General features: G+C 41.8%; 1 long non-coding RNA gene across 7 annotated transcripts in view; it reads right to left on the bottom strand.

Moving 5' to 3' along the window:
* The window catches only part of LOC310899070, a 52,035-nt gene that overhangs the window by 14,461 nt on the left and 25,164 nt on the right, over positions 1–12,410 (bottom strand). For 2 of the 7 annotated variants that reach the window (XR_014583965.1, XR_014583967.1), the window contains 2 exons: positions 11,725–11,803; positions 8,489–10,900 (listed from right to left, as the gene is read on the bottom strand). The exons of 2 other annotated variants lie outside the window; for them this stretch is intronic. This is a non-coding gene — a long non-coding RNA (uncharacterized lncRNA). Of the gene's footprint in view, positions 1–8,488; positions 10,901–11,724; positions 11,804–12,410 lie in introns of those variants that run through there. 3 more of the 7 variants (XR_014583964.1, XR_014583966.1, XR_014583968.1) reach the window with 2 other exon arrangements.

The raw sequence follows: 12,410 nt of genomic DNA, 5'->3' as shown, positions 1-12,410 counted from the left end.
TTTTGCTCCTGTGTCACCTCTCTTTACCTTGCTTAGCCCTCTTCATAACGAAATGACTGTTTAGATAGCTGCAAATTGCAAGGATGCTCCAGAATATTATGTGTCCTTATCGGACGCGTTCATAATTTAATGTTGCGTATTGCAGTTAGCAATTCTTTCTTGGTTTTATTTTATTAAATTTGAATTCCCATTATCTGTGGAAAAAATACCTATTATTCTTACTCAGCTTGTGTTCTCAGACTAAAATATATACTTGGGTGCAGTGTTATTTCACCTGCAGAAATCCAAAATCTTTCTCTGTTAGTCCAGAAGAATCCACCCAGTGTGCAATTTAAGTTCCTTTTGCAAATAAGCACTACGTGATTATATTTTAAGAGAAGGGGAACTATTCTTTATGGACAAAAGCACAGTCAATATCTTTGGAGTACTTTAATGAGATCTAATCCCAGCTGAATAAATTAAGATTCAAGAGCGAGTGGAATGAATTATTATTATTTTTTAATTTTAAAAAGGCATGCTTTAAAAGTGAGAAACTTTAAGAAATTGGTTTAAGATGACCAAATGGTAAAATAGTCCTTCTCTACCTACTATCAAGTTAAAAGAAAACAAAACAACAGCAACAACAACCAAACCAAACACAAAACGAAAAATAAATCTCAGGCTTTCACATTCAGTGGTGCCAAAAAAAAAAAAAATTATAAAGAGCAAATCTCAAGTAAGTTGTAGGGAAGAGTCAACAACTGAATAAGGACAACAGCTGTGGCAGCAGCCAAAAATGCACCCCCATTTCTCATCACTCACAAAACAAACCTTAAGGTTTAGTAGCTTCATTTATTCAGTTGTAACAGAGGACAGCGGCCCCTGTGGATTCAGCTGCAGGTTCAAAGTCACCAGGAAGGTCTCCACTCTGAGAGGCCACTTGTCCTCAGTGAGCCCTTTTGGGACGTGGACAGGATGCAGTCCTGCAATGAGGCACCCTGAAGAAAGAAGCCGGAGGAGTGCTCCTTACCAGGAGAAGCAATTGCAGACAGGAGGTACAGGATGGGCAGCTCTTACCCTGAACGGCGACTTCTTGGGTTTGGCTAACTTGGATCCCACTTAGAGAGGTTTAGGGGGATTCCTGAGGTCATAGCTGATCCGAGCCTTGGTGGCAACCGAGAGAGAGAGGAGGTCACCAATATTGTACACAAGGACATGGCACGGGTTGCCCTGGCTACCTTGGTGCGGACATGTGCCTGCTTCTGACTGATCTCATTCAGCAAAACGCCACTCAGAGAATCTTTACCTCCTCAACAGTCTCAGGGAGATGAGTTAATTAAATATTTTGTTTCTGGTGTCCTCCCAGTATGTTGCACGAGGTGCCCCAAAGGAAATAAGTAGGTAAAGAGAGCCAAACCTCTCTGTGAAGGCAACGTCCAGGGAGGGAAGACAACACAGGATCGATGCTCCCAGGAGTTCCTTGAAGCTCTAAGTGAGCTGAAACTCGGTTGCTGTTAGGAAAGAGTGGCTTTCTTCTGTTAAGGGGCATTGCTCGAGCTCATCCCACTGCACCAAACGCTTGCGTTATTTTTCCAATAGGGAGTTGGATGTGAAAGAGCAGAAAGCTCAGCACCGTGCAGCCTCACCTCCTGTTTCAGGCAAATACAGAAAGAAGAATTTTGCTGCAGTTATTTCTAAAGGAAAATGGTTTGAAATTGGCTCCCATGTGGCACGGTTTGCTCTCAGCTTACTTTTCTTAGATATTGCTTTTTTTTTTTTTTTTGCCTGCTTCAGATAAATGACGAGAGCCAGAGGAGTGATCGCGCTATGCCGATACTACAGAAAATGCAGAACTACTAATACTTAACACCTACACGCAGCTTTCAGCTGTAACGCACTTTGCAAATCCTGGTGTTCTGGTTTGCATTGAGCCACACAGAGGCAGACCCCCAAAAATCTGAAGAGAGCTTCATGCAAAAAGGCACTACGGACAAATACACTCACTGTGTATTAGCCATTTCCAGCAACACAGCTATTCACAGCACAGGAAACACAAGTGGCTAAATGCAGTAGCTTGAAATCCTGCCCCAACCCTGCACCTACAAAATGCCTGCGAGGTTGCTGTGGTGGTGACACCACCATTTACCTGCCTGGGAGGTTCTGTTCTAGCAAACAAGTAGTACTGCTGAAAAGAAAGAGATCTGCGTGCCAAGATACCACAGTGGAAGTGGCAATTAAGAGTACATAGCACGCTGCCCTCTTTATGATAAACACAATTATATGATCTCTTTATGCAGTGATATTTTTCACAGCCTGCTTTTGCATATATGCCATCTGAGAAACACAATAAATTATCTGGAGGTGCTCGCTCTTCCTGATAGATTGGACTGCCCGAGGCTACTCACATACTAGAGATTCAATGCTCAGAAAGCTTTAAATAAACTCAGCCCAAAGAAAGGAAAAGAAATCAAATGCACCACTAGAGGAATAGAAAAGGATTTATTTTTCAAGGCGGTACTCGATAGGAGTTGTGAATCAACTGCAGGTGTAAGTACAAAATGAAAACAGTGGCTTCCAAGCTCAAGGATGCTGCTAAATGGGAATTGCTAATGGTGTGCTGGATGCATGTTACATTTCACCTGCTTCTCTTGCTTTCACCAAGCGAAAGGGGACAACTCTTCCCAGTTCCCCTCAGTCTCACAACCCTCTTTTCCTTTTCATGCTAAAGACTTGAAAGATAATTGAAAGGTAATGGAAAGAGAGACACAATTATGGCCTGCACTTAATTTCTTTCCCTCAGCTCTGTGCTGTTTGATGGCAGGGAAAACAAAGGGTGGAGGGTAGACTGATAATGACTATTAACGAAAGCTTCCTGCTTGACTTGTAAACTAGTGAAAGAATGAGAAGTCCCAAAAAGCTTGCAAGAGAACTCAGAGTGTGCTGGTCTAGTCTGCTGCTCCAATCGTAGTAAATCAAAACAAGTGTAGATCTTCACAGGGAAAGGGAAAATATACGAGTAGTGCCTTCAGAATAGGCATTTGCAGTCAGGATATTTCAGACAGATCCTGCGGATTTATTTTTAACCCACTTCAATAAATTCACAGTCAACATCAGATTCTTCATCTGTATGAGTCTATTTGGAGATTTCAAGTTTATACTGAGCACTTGACCCGTTTTCAGGAAACTCAGTCTCGTTTTCTGTACAAACTCCAAAGCAGGATTCCTCAAACCTTTTGCTAGTGCGTCTCCTTTTGGGATGCCTTCCTTACTAAGTGTTTATACAAGCCAGGAGGAAAGCTACATTTAACTGCTGACAGGACATCAGTCACAGCAAGGTGGGCATTAAGCTCAATTGCAATCCTGACTGTAAATGTAAAGATCCTGGGCTGCTCCTCTTTGATCCCAGACCCTGGCATGGTCTTGTTCAGCAGGAGAGCAGTGGAGAGATTCTGTGACCTACGGAAAAGTGCTGGAGAAAACATCCCAGTCTTTGCAGAAGCCCGCACAAGAGAAGCACTCCAGAACGCTAGCACTTAGAGGGAAGGCACTGCAGTGTTTAAAGGGTTTTATTGTACAATTCCCTCCGGGCTGCAGACTAGACCTACAGTTTAGATGTATTAGAGATGAGAAATTTTAAAGCAAGAAGCTAACATTTACAAATGGAAAAAACTGTCGTTGAACTACTCGTCAGCATGGAGGTGGTTTAACGAACTAGGGGAAGAGATTTTCAGCTTTACGCAGGACATCTCTATAGTAGGGCTATGTTTGTTAAACTCGCATTCAATTTGTCACGGGCATAATCCCACTGACACAAGGCATGGGAATGCAGCCATGTAGGTTGGGGATACCCAGTTACTACAACTTCAGTTAGATCCATTTCCTCACCCTGTGCCTAATCAAGGAAACACACACACGCGGCTCTCAAAAAGGGAAAGAAATCAGAAAATGCTGAACGAAGAGTGAAGCACAATTTTGATGTTATAGCCAAAATTACAACTCTGAGCTTGCAGTCAGGTACTGCTGCACATTATGTCCACAGGTATTTCACTGGTCCCCCATATTTGACATAGCTGAGCATCAGATCCTAAACTGTGCCCAGGAGAAATCAGGGTCCAGAAATTAGCAGGTTTTGGCTTAAAATTCTCCGTAGCCCTCAGTGCAGTAGGTATTTCCAGATTCCTATAGGAATCCTGAAAACAACATCCATCACGGGATCTGACTGAAGAAAACGTATTTATTCCACACCATTAAACAAATCGACAAGGGAAGGGCAGCTGTGGGTTAAGCACATAGAGCAATGACAGGGTTTGAACACCTATCAACCATCTTCAGTTCATTTATGGAAGGGAGGAAGCGCTGCTTTGTACGTCGTCCTTGGGTGTCACACCAACACATAAATGCACGCTATTTATAGAATCCAAAGAAAAGATACCATATAAATACGTTATACAAGAGTGAAATCCAAGGATCGGTTTACTATCCTCCATTCCATTTACATATTTACCTTGGTTTCACGTGTTCCATCTATTGATTGAATCTACCTTTTATCTAGAGAGTTATTACATCAGATATATCATGCCATTCATTTACACCACATTTACGAACAAGATTTTCAACTAAAAATAAATGTTTTATGACAAAAACACTGACCATGTGAAGGTCACCTGAGGTTTATGGGTACTTAGCTGGGAGAAAAAAGACAGACAGGATTTTTCCAGCTTAGGTAACTGGAGAAAATCCATTCCCAAGCCAAACTGTAAAATTTACAATTGCATGTATGAACCAAACCATTTTTGTTAACTAGGTGCAATGATGTTGAGATCTGCTTTTATTTCTTTTTCAGTATTACAGAAAAGATATCTACAGACCAATAGTTAACGATTCCAAATTTAAGATAAAATCCCCACTCTGCCATCAAATTCTGATTTTGCCATTTTAATAGAGCCTCAGTAACTTAAATGACTTCAGCTGAACCTTAAATTGCCTTCACAGGTCTCTTTTAGTTTCTTTAATCATGTTTCAGTCATTTATATTATGAGAGCTGCTGAAGTATGTTCCATGTAAATTCAGACTTGGCCTTTTGTACAGATTCATAATTGGAGATGAACATTCAGGAGTGATATAAATAGCTATCACAACCTAATTGAGGACAGCCTCAGTGTAAAGAACTTAAAGATAAGAATGAGACTACACAGAGATCCTTAAACTTCTGATTTAAAAACTAATTAATACAATTTATTTTGAAAGAAAGAGGAGAGTGATAAGAAAGAAAAAGGTCTTCTGAAACAATTTCAAAGACTGCAGCTGAGAGAACTCTGTCATCCAGACAAAACAAATGGGGTTTTACAGTCAGGAGAGGAATTCAGTAAACATGAGGAGGGTGTCACTTGGCCAATTAGATCAGCCCAAACTGTAAAACCGCAAAGGTCATGCCAATTATGATGACAGTGCTAGGAGAATTAATTAAAAATTTGAGAATTGATTTCCTCAAAGAAGCAAAAAGTGAAGAAAAGACAAGAAAGAAATTAACACCAGCAAAGACATACAAAATTTTAGGGAAGAGAAATAAAAGGGCACACATTAAACATGTTGTTAAAAATTAAGGAAAACCCAAAGAGTTCTGGAAATGCACATTAGCTTTGCAAGAGAGATTCATCACTTACTGCTTTGACATCAAAGCCTTATCTCTCCTGAAGATGATACACTTGAGAAGTTAATCTTAAGGCTAGATGAAAACCGAATTATTTTAACAGACAGAACACTTAGTGGATGAGAATTTAATTCCAGTTCCTTGCGAGCAAATTTCAGACTCTGAAAGGGAGAAGTTCCTCATATCCATTAAGGATTACACACTTGGTGGTTGCTGTTGATGTGGAAAGTGATAAGATGCTACAGTGTAATGGTGTAATGTTCCACAACAGGAGCATGAGACTGATAGATTTGCTCCAACTTTTTTTTTTTAAAGAACATTATTTTTTAAATGAAAAAACAGGTCGGTTAATTCCCAATATTTTTAATGACTTTTAAAATAACGTTTACATCTCTAAGCTACTTGTACTTCTGAGGAAGAAGAAAAGATCGTTTTTTTCACATGCGCTACAGAGGTCACTAGTTCTATCTGCAGACATCAGTTAGGCACAGCTCATCAAGATAGTCGGGTGGATGAGCAACAACCAGTGGTTGAGCTCTGGAGATCCACATAACTGTTTGCCTTTTAGCAATCTGACAAGAAGGCTTTCAGATATCTGAATGAGATTTTTTTTTGTGACAATTGAAGTGGTTTCAGAAAGAAGCCTAGCAGAAGCCAGGGCTTTTATTGCCAGCAGAGAATCCTGGCTAAGCCTTAAGAGGTGCCACTGAGAAAAGTTAAGCTTCACAATGAGGAGACATAAGAGCAGGGCAGCCCCAAAATGGTTGTACCACATCCTTCTGTGTCAATGAAGAGTACTCCATTTTCAGTGGACAGAAAGCATGATCAAAAATGGTTGCTAGTGGTTGTGAGATCAAAGGCCACTGGAAGAAGAGCTCCAAGAGGAGGTTTGTAAGGAGTAAGAGGAGACCTTGACTACAGGTATAAAAGGAAATATTACTGTTATTTACTAGAGCTGTTTTTAGTTTTCATAGAATTTTCTAGGAGTTCCAGTTCAAAATAAATCATATTTTGTGTTGGTGAACAACTGCTTCTGATGGTGTCATACCTACACAGACAAGATAGATATCTCCAATACGAGGCCAGTTGAGAGGTGAAGCAAAGAAATGAGCAGTATCATGAACATGGGGTAATTTCAGACTATTAATTACAGCAACTCAATTGATTCAGCCCAATTGTAATAGGTCTAGAAGGGATACAGCTACCTGGAAAATAAGATTAAGTTTTTTACAGTTGCTTGATTTGCAAAATTTCTTTCAGAAAAAACAATAGACAAAATGTGTCTAGTCAGAGAGAAATGCAAGAGAACGTCTCATCTTATTCGTCTACACCTGACCTACATGCTTCAAACATCTCTCTAAAATTAAGCAGCAAACATTACTACTTCAGAGCTTTTCTTCCAGAGAGAACGTTCCTGACAATCAGCAAACACATCATACTGATATCATTGGGAGGTGGGCCTTTCTAACATGGTCTAAAGCTTGCAAGGTACCCTTGCATTTTGCATTTGGACTAGATGATCTCTGAAGGTCCCTTCCAACTGAACTATTCTATTCTTACACTAGTGAGGCATGAGCTTGAGCTTCACTGAGAACTTGTTTGTCAAATGAAGATTAAAAACAAAAAAACAAAAAAACACACCCAGTTATTGTAGCAAAAAACAGCTAATCTTAAAGACAACTAGCAAGGGCACTGAGTTGTGACATTCCATAAACACACCGGTCCAATATCCAGGTGTAAACTTACTGACTAAAGATGCAGAAATCTAAGATTTTGCATCAGTTTTCAGTGAAAACATCAACAGTGGATTTTTTTTTTTCCAGGGACAGAAGGTATTTTTAGACCTTTTTCTCCCTAAATAAACATTATAGAGGAAGAAGGAAAACTTAAGAGGGCCGGTGTAGAAGAGACCACTGCAGCAGCCTGAAAGGAGAGCACTGAAGAAGGGCCATGTTAGCGGCCTCTGAGTATGCAAATGCTCTTCATTTGCTCCCAAATCCACAGCAGCTGGGCAAAACACATTGGGCTCACACTGATTTAGGAGGATGGACTAGATAACCTCTCAACCCTCATCCCTATTATTTTCTATGAATCAGCAGAAAGTGAAACTCCCTTCTTGTGCAAATCTCAGTTCTTGCAGCTCCAAACTCCCATTTTTCTTTTCAGGTGTCTGAATTACATAAACACAGGAATCTTATCATTAGACATAAACCAGACCCAACACAATTACAACACAGATCAGTTATCAGCAGATTCTTGTTCCTGCCCCTATTGAGTTCACTAGCAGAGAAGTGCAAACAAAAAATACATGATGCATACCTCATCACACAAAAGTAATAGTAATAATCACTCTGGTGAATATGTTCATTGGATTCGGTCATGTGTAATTTTGCCATTTTTTTTGTCATCAATGGAAGTCCATTTTGTTCATATATTATCCATGTGAGCCAGGAAGCTTTCCAGGAATCTAACAGTTACTGCAGACGCAAAGTCTCTAAAAGACCATTTACTTTGTGCCCAACTTCATCTTTATTCATCACACAGTACTCTATAATTACACACACTCAGAGATTTTAATAAACAGATTTTCACTGCCACAGCCATCTTCACCATATAAAAGATGTCTAGTCGAGCTGGCAAGCTTCCCTTTCCTTAGAGCCGCTTTTACTGTGCATTGAAAATGAGACTGTAGGACAGCAAAACCAGGTGAAAGACTGTGTTGAACACATTCTGAACATAAAGCTTTGCTCCATCCTCCCTGACATTGCAAGCTTTCCTTGGGCTGCACCATGTGCTCATTCATGAAAGTCACTTTGTGGTGGTCCCAAATCAGCCTGAGCTGGTTTGCGGTGAAAGAAAACCTGTCAGTTCCTTGGGAAAGCAAGACAATGGCCCCATAAATTATAAGCTCTCCAAAGTAAGCCATATACATGTTTCTTGTTTCAGCCTTGTCAGACAAGCTGCAGAGATCTTTCATTCCCATTATTTGTAACTGCCTGGAAATCAGGATAAACTGTCCATATGGGAAATTTGACAAAGCTGTCAATAATGCCTGTTTCACTGTAGATCTATGCCAAAAAACCTTCTGCTCATACAAAATTAGACAATGATTTTACTTTTCCCTTTACTTTCCCTCCTAAGTATTTTAGGAACAAAGAAATGAGCCTACAATTATGCAGGAATGTAAGTCAAGGATGTACGCGTAAGGAAAGCATAGGCAGTGCTGCAGAACCAAACTAGGAATCAAAACACTGTATCCATTACTGAGCCTCTGGGCACACATTTGGTTGAAGCTACTTCTGGCAGCTTACACATTTTGCACACAATTGATAATTGAATTGCGTGCACCTAGTTCTGGGGTTTAGGTGGATTTAGTTTGGCGTCTGTTTATCAACAATATATAGGAAACACTGGAATAATTTGTACTCCCATAGTATTGCTATAAATGCAGAGTAATGCAAATTTAAACCAGTTTACAAGTTTGCATCTGGGACATTGAATTCGTTTATTGCATAGCTGTGCAGTTTATTTTTGAAGTATAACCCAGACTCTGTTAAAGTCAATAGGCATTTTACCACCTGCCTCGGCGCAGCCCAGATTTTAGCCTTATGATGGGTGCTTGCACAGCAGTGGGAGAGAAAAAAAGAGACCAACAGGATGTTTTGCATTTCATATTTTTGGCCAAATGGGACTTCTCACCAACACACAGCTAGAGTGAAGGATGGGAAAATACTCCTCTTGCAATTGCAGCTCTTTACCCAGAAGACTCCACAAAAGCTAAGCCACTTACAAATTTTGTCCAGAATTGGATATGACTTCCCCCTGGGCATGTCTTGCATCTGCTTAGGACTGCTGAACATATATAGCTGTCCTAACCAGCCTATGGTACATTGAGGGGATTGCGATTTGTGTTAACAGTAGATCTGAGGATGTATTGCTTGGACTTCAGATTTGTGATGTCCTGCACATGTCCCTTACACTTAAATACAATCAGTTAAGGACAAGGGAAAAGCCTGAAGATGGCACCGGTCATGATGCCACCAGCACATCATTGGCTCTACCTTCAAAGGAAGCTGCATGTGTTACTTCTAAGAAAGTCCTGTAAAAACTCTGAAGCACAGAGCGCAGGCAAACCTCATCCCAACTGGGAAGTCCACGCAGCATGCTGGGCCCTAGGCACAGGTTGGCCTGATGCTGTGTCATCTCAGGGTTCCCAGCATCAGAAGAGACACAAGATTTTACAACTTGCTGTCGTTGTTCGTGCTGAAGCAGCACCTCTTAGTGCAAAACGATGTAGCAGCGTGACTTTTACATCCTCACTTTCTCCTCATACACTGCTAGGGGAACACCAGGGAAGCTAATTGGTGTTGCTCAGCAGAAGCAAGGGTAGGAGGATTTGACCCTAAACCCTGAAAGAAAATTGTTAAACAATTTTCCTACTTTGTCATGTTTCCACCTGCTTCTTTAAAAACTTTTATCCATCCAGTCAAAAATCCTACCCTGCATTTAAACAGTCAGAGGTACCAGTTTAGGCATGCTCAGGTTCGATAGCAGAGCTTTTCGTGGAGTCAGGTTGCAGGCTGCAGCTGGGAGAGCTATCCTCTTCTGAAATGTATCCCACTGAATTTAGCAGCGGTAGGGAAATGGAAACAGGGCCTGTGCTTATTTAGGAGCACAGACAGGATCCTCGGTGTTTAAGTTGTCACTTGCAATGTGGGGGAGCGATGGTTCGGAGCTCAAAAGAAGAAAGAAGTCAGAAAAATACGTCAGCAGATGCCAAATTGACAGCAGACATACATACACAGCATGCTTGTATCTTCCTTGACTGTAAATTTAGCGTCAGTGGTAAGGCACTTCAGTCTGCTGCGTTTCAAATGCTTCCTCTGTATTTGGATATACACACGGGATGCTCAGAAGAGCTTTAAAGCAGAATTTAAGACTTTTTAAAAAAGCACGTAGAGCGTATCTGTTACTGCCCAGTTTTTATTTATGCCTTTTGCAGGGCAGCGCTGTGGCACAAACTGTAAGGAAGCCCATTTTTGCTGAAAAAGAGCCTGAGCAACAGTTCTTGCTTCTCAGCAAATAGGCCGATATCTACTCGTGGCTATAAAACCTGCCACAAACAGCAAACAGTTGGCCTTAGTTTATTGTCCTTCGATAGTCTGTATCTTGGAACAAACGGCTTTTCAAAGGCAGGAGTCTCAAGAAGATCTGGAGTCTTTAAAGCAGGCCTTTCCATTTTCTGTGTTAAACACAGCACTGCATTCCTGCCTTAAAAAAAAAACTTGTTAGCACAGCTGAGAAAAAACGCTTGGTAGAAAGGCATAAGCCATCAGCTCTAAAGATGGGATCAGCACAAAGCATATGGAACTGAATTAAGACAAGAAAGCTTCCAAAAACATTTAAGGGAGGCACTGATTTTCTGGTTTCACGCTTCTTTACAGGCCTATCATGAGCCTTTTCTTCCTCATTTATTTTGTTTGCATATCTTTCATTAATTTCCTCTTTCCATCATGTAGATGTCTGCTAAGCTCCACATTGTTTGAACACATTTTCCTCTTTCTCTCCACCTAATTTTTCTTCTTCCGTTTCCACTTTGCCCTTGCAACTTTAGATGTCATTAAGACTCCTTAAGAGTTTATTCCTCCAGGCTGGTCACGCTCTAGAAAGGGAAAGCCGACAGCTCATTGTGCCCACAATCTTCTTGCCCTGGGAGAAGGTGGATTTCTCCTCCCGCCCCCCCCACAGATGCCGACAGCAGAGAGCCTTTATTCCCTTCTCCCCATTCTTGGGCCATTTTGTGTATTCTCCACCGCCTGATAAATCCTCCCTCGCTTGGTGCCAAGGGCAGAGACACTTCTGTTCGCAGATGGTCAGAGAAAAAAGCCAAGGCACAGTGGGATTAGAACTACCCCGCTCCTTACATAATTATTATGAGTTCCGAGTAATTGGTGCCGCAAGAAATCAGCCAGATGCCCCCATGCCTCGTGTTTTCCAAACAGGTTTCTGCTTGGGTGCTGAGCACAGCAACCCCATCTTCAAGCAGGAGCCTGGATTGTCAGGTTTCAGTGGAAAAAAGTACTTTAAAAATGTACCTTCTGCCTCCTGGACTGACAGATAACAGTAGGCTGGGTGCAGAAACAAGCAGACACCGCACGGCTTTGCTCCGTGTTACTGCGGGACAACAGGCAGCTCTGTTAGATTTCCTAATCTCTCAGCCTCTCGCCACACACAGACACACGCGAGAAGTACCTGTAGGCTATCATCACTCTGGGTGACAGAAAGCAAAAGCTTTTATGCAGGGAGCATCAAACGGGGCGTTGTGTGATGTGACATAGCACACATGCCTGGGAGAAAGGGTCAGAGAAGGAAGCATGTAGCAGCTGAGGCTTGTTTCAGCCGTGCTCGGGCAGCACCGCTGGGTGCAGCTGTACAGGGACCGCTCGTGAGCCCTGCAACGGGCTGGAGGGGTGAATTCCCGCAGCACCTCCCCGTGGGGGACAGGGCCTACGGGAGGAAGTGTTTTGTTATGGTGACACCAACTCTGCAGGTATGACATTCGCCCCCTTGCTCGCAGACATCACCGGTCACTGTAACACATACATATGTTCTCCCCCACCTTTCCAGCAACTTAATTTCCACGGCGATATCACCCTGAGGGCTTCCTCCTTACAGGGGCGTACATCCCAGAAGTCTTAAAACTAAATCATTACGTTCCAGATTAGGACACCAAAGAGGTGGGGCTGAGGTGAAAGCAACCAGCTCAGAAGCCCTACACAGG

This window comes from Anser anser (assembly GCF_964211835.1).
Source record: "Anser anser genome assembly, chromosome: 4".
Lineage (NCBI taxonomy): Eukaryota > Metazoa > Chordata > Aves > Anseriformes > Anatidae > Anser > Anser anser.
Note: the sequence above shows the minus strand (reverse complement) of the source record. Positions and strands in the feature narration are given on the sequence as shown.